General features: G+C 45.7%; 1 pseudogene across 1 annotated transcript in view; it reads left to right on the top strand.

Moving 5' to 3' along the window:
• Positions 1-10705, top strand: part of LOC147891728 (uncharacterized) — a 117343-nt pseudogene extending 106638 nt beyond the window's left edge. The window contains exons 2-5 of the transcript XR_015542474.1: positions 1510-1800; positions 1891-1942; positions 2017-3459; positions 9689-10705. The product of XR_015542474.1 is annotated as an uncharacterized LOC147891728 (transcript). The remainder of the gene's footprint in view (positions 1-1509; positions 1801-1890; positions 1943-2016; positions 3460-9688) is intronic.
• Positions 10706-12482: the final 1777 nt, after the last annotated feature.

Here is a 12482-nt window from a genome sequence, read left to right as displayed (position 1 = left end):
CAATCGTTGGGCAGCAATAGAGAGTGCATTGAATGTGCATCGTAGGAGCACAACTTGCTGTTTTAAATGAAGTCTTCTCTCAATGTAAGTGAGATGTGGATGAGCCACAGTAAAGTCATTTGAGTCAATCAATGCATGTACTCGAAAATCTACCTATTCATGCGATGAGAATTAACATATGCAATATTAGACAAGGTTGATGTTTCTTTGTGATGCAAGGACTAGATATCTAGCCACAGTTTCGAGAGAAACCATTGACAAGAAGCATACCTTGAATGTGAACTGATCTTGGATCAGGAAGGCTACAGATCATAGGGAAATGACTATCTTCCACGATTTATGCACACAATATGGGAAGACTTATCGAAGGAGGCAAGGTGGGAGCTAGGGAGACTGCACCTTAGCTTCATGACTACTATGGATCAGGGATGACTGCATCGAAGGCGGGCAGGCGATGAGGAAGCTATCAAACCACCAGCAGGCCGACCTAAAATGACATCAAGCATGGAAAGCTTAGGTTCGGAGCTCACGCATGTGAATCTGGTGGGAGCGTGGGAGAACCACGTTTGAACTTGTATGATACGAGGAGGGGGAGACTCCTCGCATACGTGCATGCATGCTTGTGTTTGCATGTTGACACAAGTGCAGCCCTCCATGCATGCACCAAAAATAGCTCCACCACTAGGCCTGCCCCTGCTAAGAAAAATGCCAATGGGCAGGGGGAGATTCCTCCCATATGTGCATGCATGCTTGTGTTTGCATGTTGACACAAGTGGTGCCCTCCATGCACCACTCCATGCATGTACCAAAAATAGCTCTGCCACTAGGCCCATCCCCTGCTAAGAAAAATGCCGCCTGGTAGCTTCGCAAAACACTGGCCAAATCCACGCGATAGGTGCTAGCCGCACGATCGTCCACGCCTCACCACAGCCATCGATTAGCTTATCTAGCAGATGATTCGGAGGAGGAGGAGAAGAAGAATTTGTTTAACATCAGGCCACAAGGCAGGACCCTCACGGGATCATCAGACATCGATCCGAGGATTGAACTCAACACTTCCAACACTAGATCCGACCAGGCAGCTATATTGAGAAAGAAATTGCATTATGTTCTTTGGTTATAGGATTTGTACAATGATTCTATTCAAATTTCAAAAGAATGAGAGTGAGCTTGAAATTGAATATTGAAAATGAGAGTAAATGTTGTGTTTGTTAATTGAAAAGAATTCTGCATTCTGCTAATAGCACTTTGCATTCAATAATAAGAACATATTTGTGTGAGGGGAGAGTTTGCACTGAATGCACTGAATGCAACGTTGGTCATCTCTCTCTCTCTCTCTCTCTCTCTCTCAAATAATCCCCTTGACGTAATCTCTCTCTCTCTCTCTCTCTCTCTCTCAAATAATCCCTTGTCTATGGTGTGATGGCTTTTATTGCATTTGTAGGAGTGTTAGTATGTCAATTTAGAAAGGAAGCGCAGAGCAAATAACTTAAGGGCCAGGCCAAACAGAAGCAAGTGTTTGTGCATCCGTTGCGCGAGACAGCCAGAGATGCTCTCATTCTTGCCAGCAGGTCGGGGGTGAATGCATGTCCGTGCCACACACAGTCGTTGCAGATACGCAGCGCTTCTGCGATTGGCTGATCGATGTGCTTGGTGCCGAGGATGTGCTTGGTGTTCCGAGGAGAGGGCGATCGGAGAAGTTGCAGTGGTTTCCGGTTGTAGCGGTTTCCATGCTCGATTCATTGATCGATTACATGCACGCTGGCGTCGTGCATGCTCGCGCACCGGAGAAATCGCAAGGTATCGTGGTTTTTAACTCTCTTCTGGTTGTTTGCTTGTGAGATCGGTCTTTGGATCTCACTTGTTATTGGTTCATTTTGTGTATTACAGGCATAGAAGAGCATGAAACACCAGCGGTTGCTAATCTCGCCAGAGGTGATAAATTTTCAGACTCCACTGAAGAAAGGTAAAGATTTCCGACTCTAGCTCTCATTTCCCCTTCTTGTGGTCTGTCACATTCGAGCTGGAATACCGGAACGTGGACAATGTCCACACTTTGCATCAGGCGTTGACGTACATATTGGAGGGGGAAGGTTATGCTCCAGTTGCCGGCCTCTTCCAGTCTAGTGGCTGGGGGAAGAGCAGGACGGTGTGTGAATTGTGGCGGCAAGGGGTATGGGTTGTGTATTGTTCGTTTGCATCTGGGAGTGGCTATCCCAAAAGGTCCTGGATTGCAGATTGGTTCTGTCAAGAAGCAAACCAGCGTCTCCGCACTTTTGAGGGCGTACCAGGGCAGCTGGAGTGCATGAACTTCTCTTTGGCTTACTTCATTGCATGCCTTACAGTATTGGAATGGGGAAACCAAACAAGGATTTGTGACGAAGATGAGGAAATACGGCCAGGACTATTGGGAGAAAGTGAAAGGGACGATGAAGCAACTTCCGGAAGGGATAGCACCCCGTCTCAAAGATGTGGCAGGAAGCCAGGATAAGAAGGAGCTTATATGGGCCAGCTGGGAAAAGGAGGCTAAAATGATATTTCTTGAGCATTTTCCAAAAGGTATTTTCCCACAAGATGGCAAGTTGCAGGTTTTATTTGTTTTTGATGAAGCTAGCCATCTGGTGAGAAATCTTGATGACCAAAACTCCTTCCCTTCCATCAGAAGATCAGCCCGTTCCATGTCAGAATGTGGAGTTCTATCGCTGTTCATGGATACATCCTCTGAAATAACAAATTTTGCAGCTCCAGACTGGGCTGATCCATCTGACCGTGTATCTGCCGGTAAATATATGCTAGCACCTCCAATCTGGGGGTGCTTCTCAGCAGATGTCTTGGAGAAGGATTTGCAGCCGCTCTTCTCCACTAGTAGAATGTTCAACAACATTGTTAGACCCTACTGGGTTATGAGATATGGACGGCCTTTGTGATGGGCAACTTTCAGGTCTTATTTGCCTACAGGGAAAGAACAGGATGAAGATATGAAGCAGTCTGCCTTCAAGGAGGTGTACCAACTTGCTCGTGATAAGCTGTTGGGAGGTGCTGGTAAATGGGCTGAGTACATCACTAGGCCAACTCCAGGTACCGTCATCCCAGAAGATGCTGCACTGGCTTTGTTAGGAGCCAGCATTGGGCTTGATGTTGATCCCCGTTCTAAACTAGCCTCAAAACTGGTGGCCAACAATCTCCTCAGAGTTGTTTCTGTTTCTCCATCTCGTGAACTCGTGTGGACGGCATGGAGCATTGAGCCACTAGTTGCAAAGGCTGCAGCTGAGGCCATGAGCTATCTGCATAGAAAGGAAAGGAGTCCAGAACTTTATGGTGCATTAGTGACTGGGCTTGCAGCTGGCTGGATTGATAGAGGATATACAGGGGAGCTTGTAGCTAGGATCATCCTGCTAAATGCCATGAGTGAAGTAGATCAGGGTGATGGCTGGTGCACTGTGGATGATTTCTGCAAGCACTTGTGACACGTCCCAGCACTCCTGAAACCTCTGATCTGCAAACAAACACACACAACGTAAGAAACTGAGCAGGCTGCTCACCACCCAACCATGACATCTACGGGATGTGATCCCGAATCAGGAGATGTCCCCTCCGAGCCACGAGCTGAGCTTTTCGCACGAACTCCCAACCAGATCCAAACCAGCCTGGTGTCCCATACCACCAGGTGGCGCTGTGAAGCCTGGGATCTGCTCATGGGCCTTGGGCTACGCTAAGATGCAGGTGCGCGTCCGCGACTCAATCCAGGATCAGACCTAGCACCTGGGAACGAAACTTGCTCCCATCGGCTCACCTGAGAACTGAACCCCTGGGCCCCTTTTATAGACTCGGGCCCCAAGCGCCAAAAATAGCGAAGACCTCAAACTGGTTCGTACCCTTGCCACTCAACCCGAGAATCAAGCCTGCCTAGCTCTAAGCCTCCCCAGGCTACCTGAGCTAGTCTTGTGTACCTAGTACACGTCAGATACCAATCCGTGCACATGACATACTCCCCCTCCTCTAAGAACTCACTTCTGAGTTCGCTAAAAAACCCAGAAATGTTCTTTAGAGGTTTTGTAATGTCTCCCATGTTGCATCCTCCTCAACACGATCCTTCCACTTGATCTTGTATTCCGTGATAGATCGATTACGAATTTGTCTGTCACGAAATTCAAGAATACACTCAGGTTCGTGTGGAATAAAAGTCAAATCTGTAACTTCTATTATCTCGTGAGGAGAAACAAGTTGATCATCCGCACCCAAGACTTCTTTTAGTCTACTGATATGAAAGACTGGATGTACTTTAACATCAGGAGGCAATTCTAGTCGATATGTAACTGGTCCAATTCTTTTAATGACCTTGAATGGACAACAGTATCTGGGGAATAATTTCAGAACCAAACCAGTACTTAGGCTCTTGGATTCCTTGGGAATTCGCAAATATACCATCGTCCCTTCAGAGAACTCTCTAGGTGAACGATGTCTATTAGCATAAAATCTGTCCCGATCTTGGGCACTTCTAATAGACTCCTTGGCAAACTGCAACATTTCCTGCATGTCTAGCAAGAAGTTCTTAGCAGCATCATTTTGAATCCCTTTTAACCCAACCATAACTGGTGACTTAGGTTGAAACCCGTACATAAGCATAAAAGGACTGTAACCAGTACTAGAATGCTTTGCACTGTTGTAAGCAAATTCTATCATAGGTAGATAATCTTCCCATGAAGACTGTCTCTTAGATACATATGCCCGAAGCATGTCTTCAACCAATTGGTTAACCTTCTCTGTACTGCCATCGGATTGTGCATGATCCGAGGAACTCATACTTAGAGTAGTTTCTAACTTCTCAAAAACAAGTGTCCAGAAGTTACTTGTAAACTTTGAGTCCCTGTCACTGACTATGTCAGATGGCAAACCATACAGCTTAAACAAGTGGTCCACAAACTCGTGAGCCAGCTGAACAGCTGAAATAGTTGTTCTAGTAGGTAAGAACCTAGCCATTTTTGTCAAACGGTCTACTATGACCCAAATGGAGTCATGATCCTTGCGCGTTCGAGGCAAACCAGTAATAAAATCCATGGAAATACTTTCCCATTTATTACCTGGAATTTGTAATGGCTGTAATAAACCCGCGCTTCTAAGGCGTTCTGCCTTAGTAAGCTGACAAACTCGGCAACCTACTACATAGTTCTCAATAAATGCACGCATCTTAGGCCAATAAAAGGTATGCTTCACAAGAGACAGAGTCCTATGTATACCCGGATGTCCAGCACTAGGAGCATCATGATACTCCCAGAGAATCTTGGATCTAAGTTCCAGAACATCTGGCACACAAATCTTTTCATTCTGGAACAGCAAGCCGTTCCTAATCATCCACTGACCTCCCGCCGCCTGTACCGTAGGTGGCACAATCCCTGAGTCCTGGTCAACCATGGAGCTCCCATCCTGGACTCTCTGCCAATAAGAACTGAAATGACTATTAGTTGCATATAGCCCTCTCAAGGATTAAATAGGTCTGAGGATATTTCCATAAATGACATAGCATTTACAAACTTGACTCGACTTAAGGCATCCGCCACACTATTCAACGAACCCTTACAATAACGTATTTCAAAATCAAAATCTTGCATTAATTCTGCCCATCTAGCTTTTCGTTTCCTCAATTCAGATCCATCACACACATACTTAATTGACTGATGATCAGTCAATACAAGGAACTTTGAACCATACAAGTAGTGTCTCCAAACCTTAAGGGCCTACACTACAGCATAAAGTTCCTTTTCTAGTGTGGGCCAATGATATTGGGTGTCGTCTAGCTTCTTACTCTCGAAAGCTACAGGTTTGCCCTCTTGGAATAGAGCTGCCCCAGTTGCATAATCACTCGCATCGGCCTCTAAAACATAAGGCCGGGTAGGATCGGGTAATGCAAGAACGGGTGCTTCCTTGATAGAAAACTTCAAGGTTTCAAAAGCCTTGTTCATTGCATTATTCCAAGAGATCGGTTGGGTAGACCTGCGTCCACGACCTTTCAATATGTTTGTCAGGGGTGCCGTGATATGTGAATAATCACGCACAGACTTCTGTAGAAATACCGTAAATCCTAGGAAAGAACGAAGTTGTTTCACAGTCTGAGGGATAGGCCATTGTAAAACCTTCTGGATACGATCTAGATCAATGCTAATACCTTCATAAGAAATCTTGTATCCTAAGTAAATGATCTCCTTCATAAAGAAGTCACATTTACTCATCTTGGCATAGAGCTTATGCTGTCTTAGAATAACTAAGACAATCCGGAGGTGTCCTATGTGATCCTCAAGCGTTCGGCTTTATACCAAAATGTCATCTAAGAACACTACAACGAATTTGCCCAGAAAATCTCGGAACAAATCGTTCATCATTTGCTGGAAGGTGGCAGGAGCATTGGTCAAACCAAAAGGTAATACAAGAAACTCGTAATGACCATACCTAGTTCGGAATGCGGTTCTATCTATGTGTTTAGCATAGATACGGATTTGGTGATAACCCGTACGCAAATCAATCTTAGTGAAATACTTCGCTCCGGCCAAACGGTCTATCAAATCATCGGAACGAGGTAGAGGGTATCGATTCTTAATTGTCACTTTATTTAATCGTTTATAATCTGTACACATTCTCCATGTAGAATCTTTCTTCTTCCTTAAGAGGACAGGTGCACCCCAAGGTGATTTACTTGGGCGAATATAGCCCATATTCAGGTAATCCTGTAGCTGTGAAGCTAGCTCATCCCCCTCTAGCTGGCTCATCCTATAAGGTGGTACACTAATAGGTTGAGCCCCTGGGACTAAGTCTGTGCGATGATCTACTGCCCGTTCTGGAGGTAAACCTTTCGGCAGTTGAGCAGGGAATACATCCTTAAAACTATCTAACAACATTCTCAATTCACGGTGTTCAAACACACTTAAATCATTCTTGTTAATTACAGAGACAACAAATGAAGAAAGCGGAATCAAAACACACTGATAGACATCATAATGAGAAGTGTTTAATATATTCCGAAGCTGCATCGCAGATACAATAGGTCCCTGAGAAGAGGGAATTTTATCACACTGAATACAAAATTGGGTGTCCTTATCTACAAAAGAAAGAGTATGCTCCGTCCATCCAATCTGAATATTGTGGGTTTTAAACCGCTCTATTCCGATTAACAAATCTACATGCTCCAGGTGCATAACATAATACGTAAGAGCCCCTGTATAAGCTTGAATCCGGATAGGAAGTGCTTTAATCTTGCTTTAATCTTTCCAGCTGGAAGCTGCACCTCATAGGTGTGATCGCTAGGTATCGTGGACAGCCCCATCTTCTGCACAAATTTGTAATTAACAAAATTGTGAGAGCTGCTTGGGTCAAAGAGAATGTGAATCTGTTGGTCCCTAACTTCTCCATAAACTCGGAAAAGATCATGGGAACCAAACAACGAAGTATTGAAAGTGCAATTACAAGAAAGTGGGCAGGTAATGACATTTACAGAAATACCTGTCATCGAAACTTGGTTCGCTCCCTTGGCTGTGGTACGTGGACCCGCCTGGAGCTTCGTTCGGAGCGCTAACTTTTGATTCTTGCGCTTTGGACATTCATTCTTGGTGTGGCCCCGCTCCTCGCAGTAGAAGCAACGTCCTTCCTTCTTAAGCTTCAATGTGCGAAGGAAACGGGCTCGACCATTCTTTGCCTGAGTCAAGTGTTTCTTGGAGGCGTTGTCTATAGACTTCGTCTCCCCGGTACCAGTCGTAGGCTGAAAGAACTTTCGTTTGTTCTTTCCACTCGTGTCAGAAACTGTAGTTGCCTTTGCACCGGCCATGGTATCATCATAAATACGCGCGTAATTCATGGCCTCTTGCAACGTTGTACATTTGTTGTTCTTGATTTGCAACTTGTACGAATCTGGCAAACCATCCACAAAGAAACCTAACAAGGTCACTGGATCCATCTTTGTGGCCCTGGTCTGCAGATCTCGAAACCTTTGAAGATAAACTTCAAATGACAAGTTCAGCTTTGACATATCGAGGGCTTTAAGCTTGCCAACGATATCATAGTCGTCCTCCTTCTTCAGGAACTCCTTCCTGAAGACCCCTTCGAAATCTATCCATGTAACCGGCTTAGGTTGGAGTTCCTTCCACCATAGCAAAGCCTTTCCTGACATGAAGCCGGCTGCAAGCTGTATTTTCTTTTCATCTAGGTACGGGTGGAACTGGAAGTGTACTTGCCACTTGTGTAACCAAGTGTCAACGACCTCCTTAGTTCGAGACTTTTGATCTCCGGGAAAAGGGTCTGGAGTTATGTTCGGACCTAGCACTGAAGCCATGGCATCCACATGCGTGAGTGCCTGCACAGTGCTAGTCAGAAGGGTGAGAGTCGTCTGAATCCCTTGGAGTTGCTGTGTCAACCGCGTTTGATTCGCATTAACTTGCTCGAATTTTCCATCCAGAGCAGTGGTGAATTCACTGAAGGCCTTCTTCGTAATCAGATCGTCATAAAGACCCTGGTCTTCCTCAGCAGGGTAATCCAAATCCTGATCTCCCATGGCAAACTCGGGATTTGCAGAATCAGACATATCTGAAATCTGATTTGAAAAGAAAAACTGAGAGAAATATCTGGAAAAATCGGAGCTGGAGAAAAATGGGTCCTTGCCAAGCTATATAGGGGATAGCGCAGCTAATCTAGGAAGCCATGCTTCTTAGAAAAGCTCACCCTCCCAAACTTGGAGGGTGGTGCTTTTTCGAAAAAAGCAACACCTCCCACAGAGTGGCCGCACCCCGCTCCAGCCCCTAGCGCACCTCCCTGCCTGGCCGAAATCCCTTCCAGCCATGGCGCACCACTCAGCCACTCGCACGTGCGTCCTCTACCCCTACGCAGCCCTGACCAGCAACGAAATCTCCACACCTGCCACCCAGCTCTTCTCACGCCTCTCGTACCTGCATCTCCACTCTCTCCTAGCTACGGCTCAACCCTCTCTCACTAATCCCTTCAGAAATTCCGAAATCTAGACTCTCTTTCTCCTACCTTTTCCCTACATCCTGACCACCCCGATAACCCATGAACCAACAAGAACTTGCAACAGCAAATTTCGAAATTAGGGCATACCTGGAGGAAGAAGTCGTCCAAAGTTTTTGCATCAGAAGTTCCTACCTCAGGAGTTGGCTCTGATACCAACTGACACGTCCCAGCACTCCTGAAACCTCTGATCTGCAAACAAACACACACAACGTAAGAAACTGAGTAGGCTGCTCACCACCCAACCATGACATCTACGGGATGTGATCCCGAATCAGGAGCTGTCCCCTCCGAGCCACGAGCTGAGCTACTGGCACGAACTCCCAACCAAATCCAAACCAGCCTGGTGTCCCATACCACCAGGTGGCGCTGTGAAGCCTGGGATGTGCTACTGGGCCTTGGGCTACGCTAAGATGCAGGCGCGCGTCCGCGACTCAATCCAGGATCAGACCTAGCACCTGGGAACGAAACTTGCTCCCATCGGCTCACCTGAGAACTGAACCCCTGGGCCCCTTTTATAGACTCGGGCCCCAAGCGCCAAAAATAGCGAAGACCTCAAACTGGTTCCTACCCTTGCCACTCAACCCGAGAATCAAGCCTGCCTAGCTCTAAGCCTCCCCAGGCTACCTGAGCTAGTCTTGTGTACCCAGTACACGTCAGATACCAATCCGTGCACATGACAACTTGGCTGGAGAGTCATTGTCGGAGCTGATTCGGAAAGGAAAGCGGGAGCTGATTGAGAAGGAAAGGCTGCTAACCAAAGCTCGATTGCATTTCAACTCATTTCACAGGATTTATAAGAAGACCTCTGATCTGACATTTGATGATGCTCTGAAGTGCTTTGAGCGCCACTGTGCACACACATGGGGAGTTGATTTATTGATCTTTGCCTTTACTGGTGGTGAGAATGAGGAGGTGACAATGGACAATCTAACGGTTATCTATTGTCAGGTGAAGTTGAGGAAACAGGATGGCACAGACATATGTCTCGCCAAGATTTCTCCTCAATATGCAGGGTTTGCTGTAGCATTGAAGTTGCCATATCTGAGCTTTTATATGAATGTGACGTCGGATGAATGCAAGAAAGCAAGGGCCTATCTGGTGGATTCACAGAAGATTGAATCCTCTGAGAAGAAATCTGCTTCCAAGCCCATCCAAGCTGCTCTGGAGGAGATTGAGAATGAAAGCAGTGAGCAGCCTGTGGATGATCCTATGGAGATTCAAGTAGATCAAGGGGAAAAAGTGGAAAAGAAGAGACCAGCTGTTCAGGCGTGGAAAGCTTGGTTCAAAGCAGAGAGAGAGCTTCAAACTGCTATGGTTGTGAAGGGCTTGAATGCTTTCAAACTGGAGGCCAGCCTGCAGGATCAGCTTAAACAAGTTGTCAAGGCTTCCAGAACTCCATTTTTCCATGACCCCAAGAATGATCTGCACAGCAAGTTACTCTCTCTCCAAGAATGCAAGCTGCAAGAGATGTTCAAAATTGAAGATCTTCTGAATTATGAGTTATGAGAGAAGGCTCGGTTCTAGTGTTGAACATTGTCTTGACACCAACGGCTTTTATAGTGCAGCTATATACTCTTAGTGTGGCTATATACTCTACAGAGTGGTTTGTAATCGAACAGGCACACAGAATCTGTAGCCTGCATATAGAAATGATTTTGGAATTTCATTCTAAATAAAGCTATGTTGTAGGTGTTTCTGGTGCTTTCAAAAACATGGTGAATGACAGAATTAGTCAGCTTCATACGAGTATCCTTAAAACTGTAATTGAGTATAAGTATATTACACTGGACATTTTCATTGCTTTATATTTCTCTTCAGACAGGTTGGAGCTTGGACAGTGGCACAAGTACAAACTTGGCGATGCTTATGGTGGTAGCAATCACTAATACACCCACGGCAAAGGCCCTTTTATGACTGCTATATGAACACACTGGAGATGACCGAAAGTCATGAGTCATCATGACAGGTTGGAAGCGTGCTCATTCTTTTCCATAGTGACTTTGATGCAGGCCAGCTCTTAATATAGCATCAATATGTAGGCATCAGTAGCCACATCTGTCCTCCCACTTCCTCTTCAGTTTGTCTCTCCTTTGGTTGCTGAATTCTCTACAAACCAGGGCAGCAACAGTCCACAGCAGAGGCACCTTGGTTCAGATCAGATCCAGGGGTGGTAAGTCCTTTTGATTTTACTGTTCTACAACAGCATGCTGCTGCATTGTATTTCAGTGTTGTTCTACTAAGCCAATGACCACTTTTCTCCTTTTCTCTCCTCTCTATCTCAGGTTTAGATTATAATTCTCTGTCTGCAAGAGGATGGAGCTTTGCCATCTACAGAAGCAAGGAGCCGCCGAGCCTATTGCACGGAGCTGCTGATTTCATTGTGGAGCTTCTGGCCCACTTTCAGTAGTCATCATTCGTGAAGATTAGTGCTCATTCTAGTTCATGGTGGAAGCTACCATATTTTCAATAGTTCGCAAGCTTCTAGCTTGCTACAGTTGTATGGTGGCCGATTCAATTGAAGGAGCTAGTGACCTGTTTTAGTAAGTTCATTCGTGATTGCAGGAGTCTTTTGCTCGTTGCGGAGTTCATGGGAGGAATTTTTTCGCCCACTCTATAGAGTGTGGAAGATCATAGAGCTGCCAATTTTGTTCCTAGTAGCTTGTTGCTTGCACTAGTAGTGTCATGGGTGGCTCGTGGAGCTTTTGTTTGTTTTCAGTTTTGCAGGGTGCGCCATAAGCAAAGGAAGTTGCCGCTAGTGATTTAATTCAGAGCTTTTTCTCATTATATAGGAGTTGCACCAGTGTTTGTGGGCGGCTGTTTGTGGGTTTATGGGCGTCTTTGGATAGCTCCAATCAAGTTGTGACCACAGAGTCGTAAGTGTGGCAGAAGTAAGAGGTAGTTGCTGATTTCATCTGAGGGGATCTGGCTCGTTTGAGAGATCACAAGAAAGCTCTTTGTTTGCTTCAATTTGTTTTGGATGTGTCATTAGTTGTAGAGGGTAGCTGGTTTTTGTTTCGCCAGGCTCGGATTGTGGGAGGACATAGAGCAGCTAGGTTCATCAAAAGAGCAGGATGATATCTGATTTGATTTGTCGGGGTCTCTGATTGCTACAATCGAGCTGTGGGTGTGAGTAGAGGAGGGCAAACGATTCTTGTACACTAGCCTTTTGCTCATTTCTACAGTCCCAGGTCTTGCTTGTTTCTAGAGGTTCTTGATTGATTCAAGGAGATCGTCAATGTTTGCATCAGCTTGTTGTTTGCTGCAATTGATAGTGGGTCTGCCATCAGCAAGAGAGGTCAATCTTGGTATGTGAGCAGCTTTGCTTTTGCTCATTTGAGTAGATTGTGTGTGGTGGTTTTCAGTTCACAAGCTCTTGTATGTCCCAGGAATTCACAGGGGGCTACTCATCTTCGTTTACAACTTCTCCTCACTCGAGTGATTGTAGGGGAGGCTGTTTTGGTTCATGGTAGTAC

Source organism: Dipteris shenzhenensis, chromosome 17, assembly GCF_047967505.1.
Source record: "Dipteris shenzhenensis isolate YYH24624 ecotype China chromosome 17, Dip_SZ_1.0, whole genome shotgun sequence".
Lineage (NCBI taxonomy): Eukaryota > Viridiplantae > Streptophyta > Polypodiopsida > Gleicheniales > Dipteridaceae > Dipteris > Dipteris shenzhenensis.
Note: the sequence above shows the minus strand (reverse complement) of the source record. Positions and strands in the feature narration are given on the sequence as shown.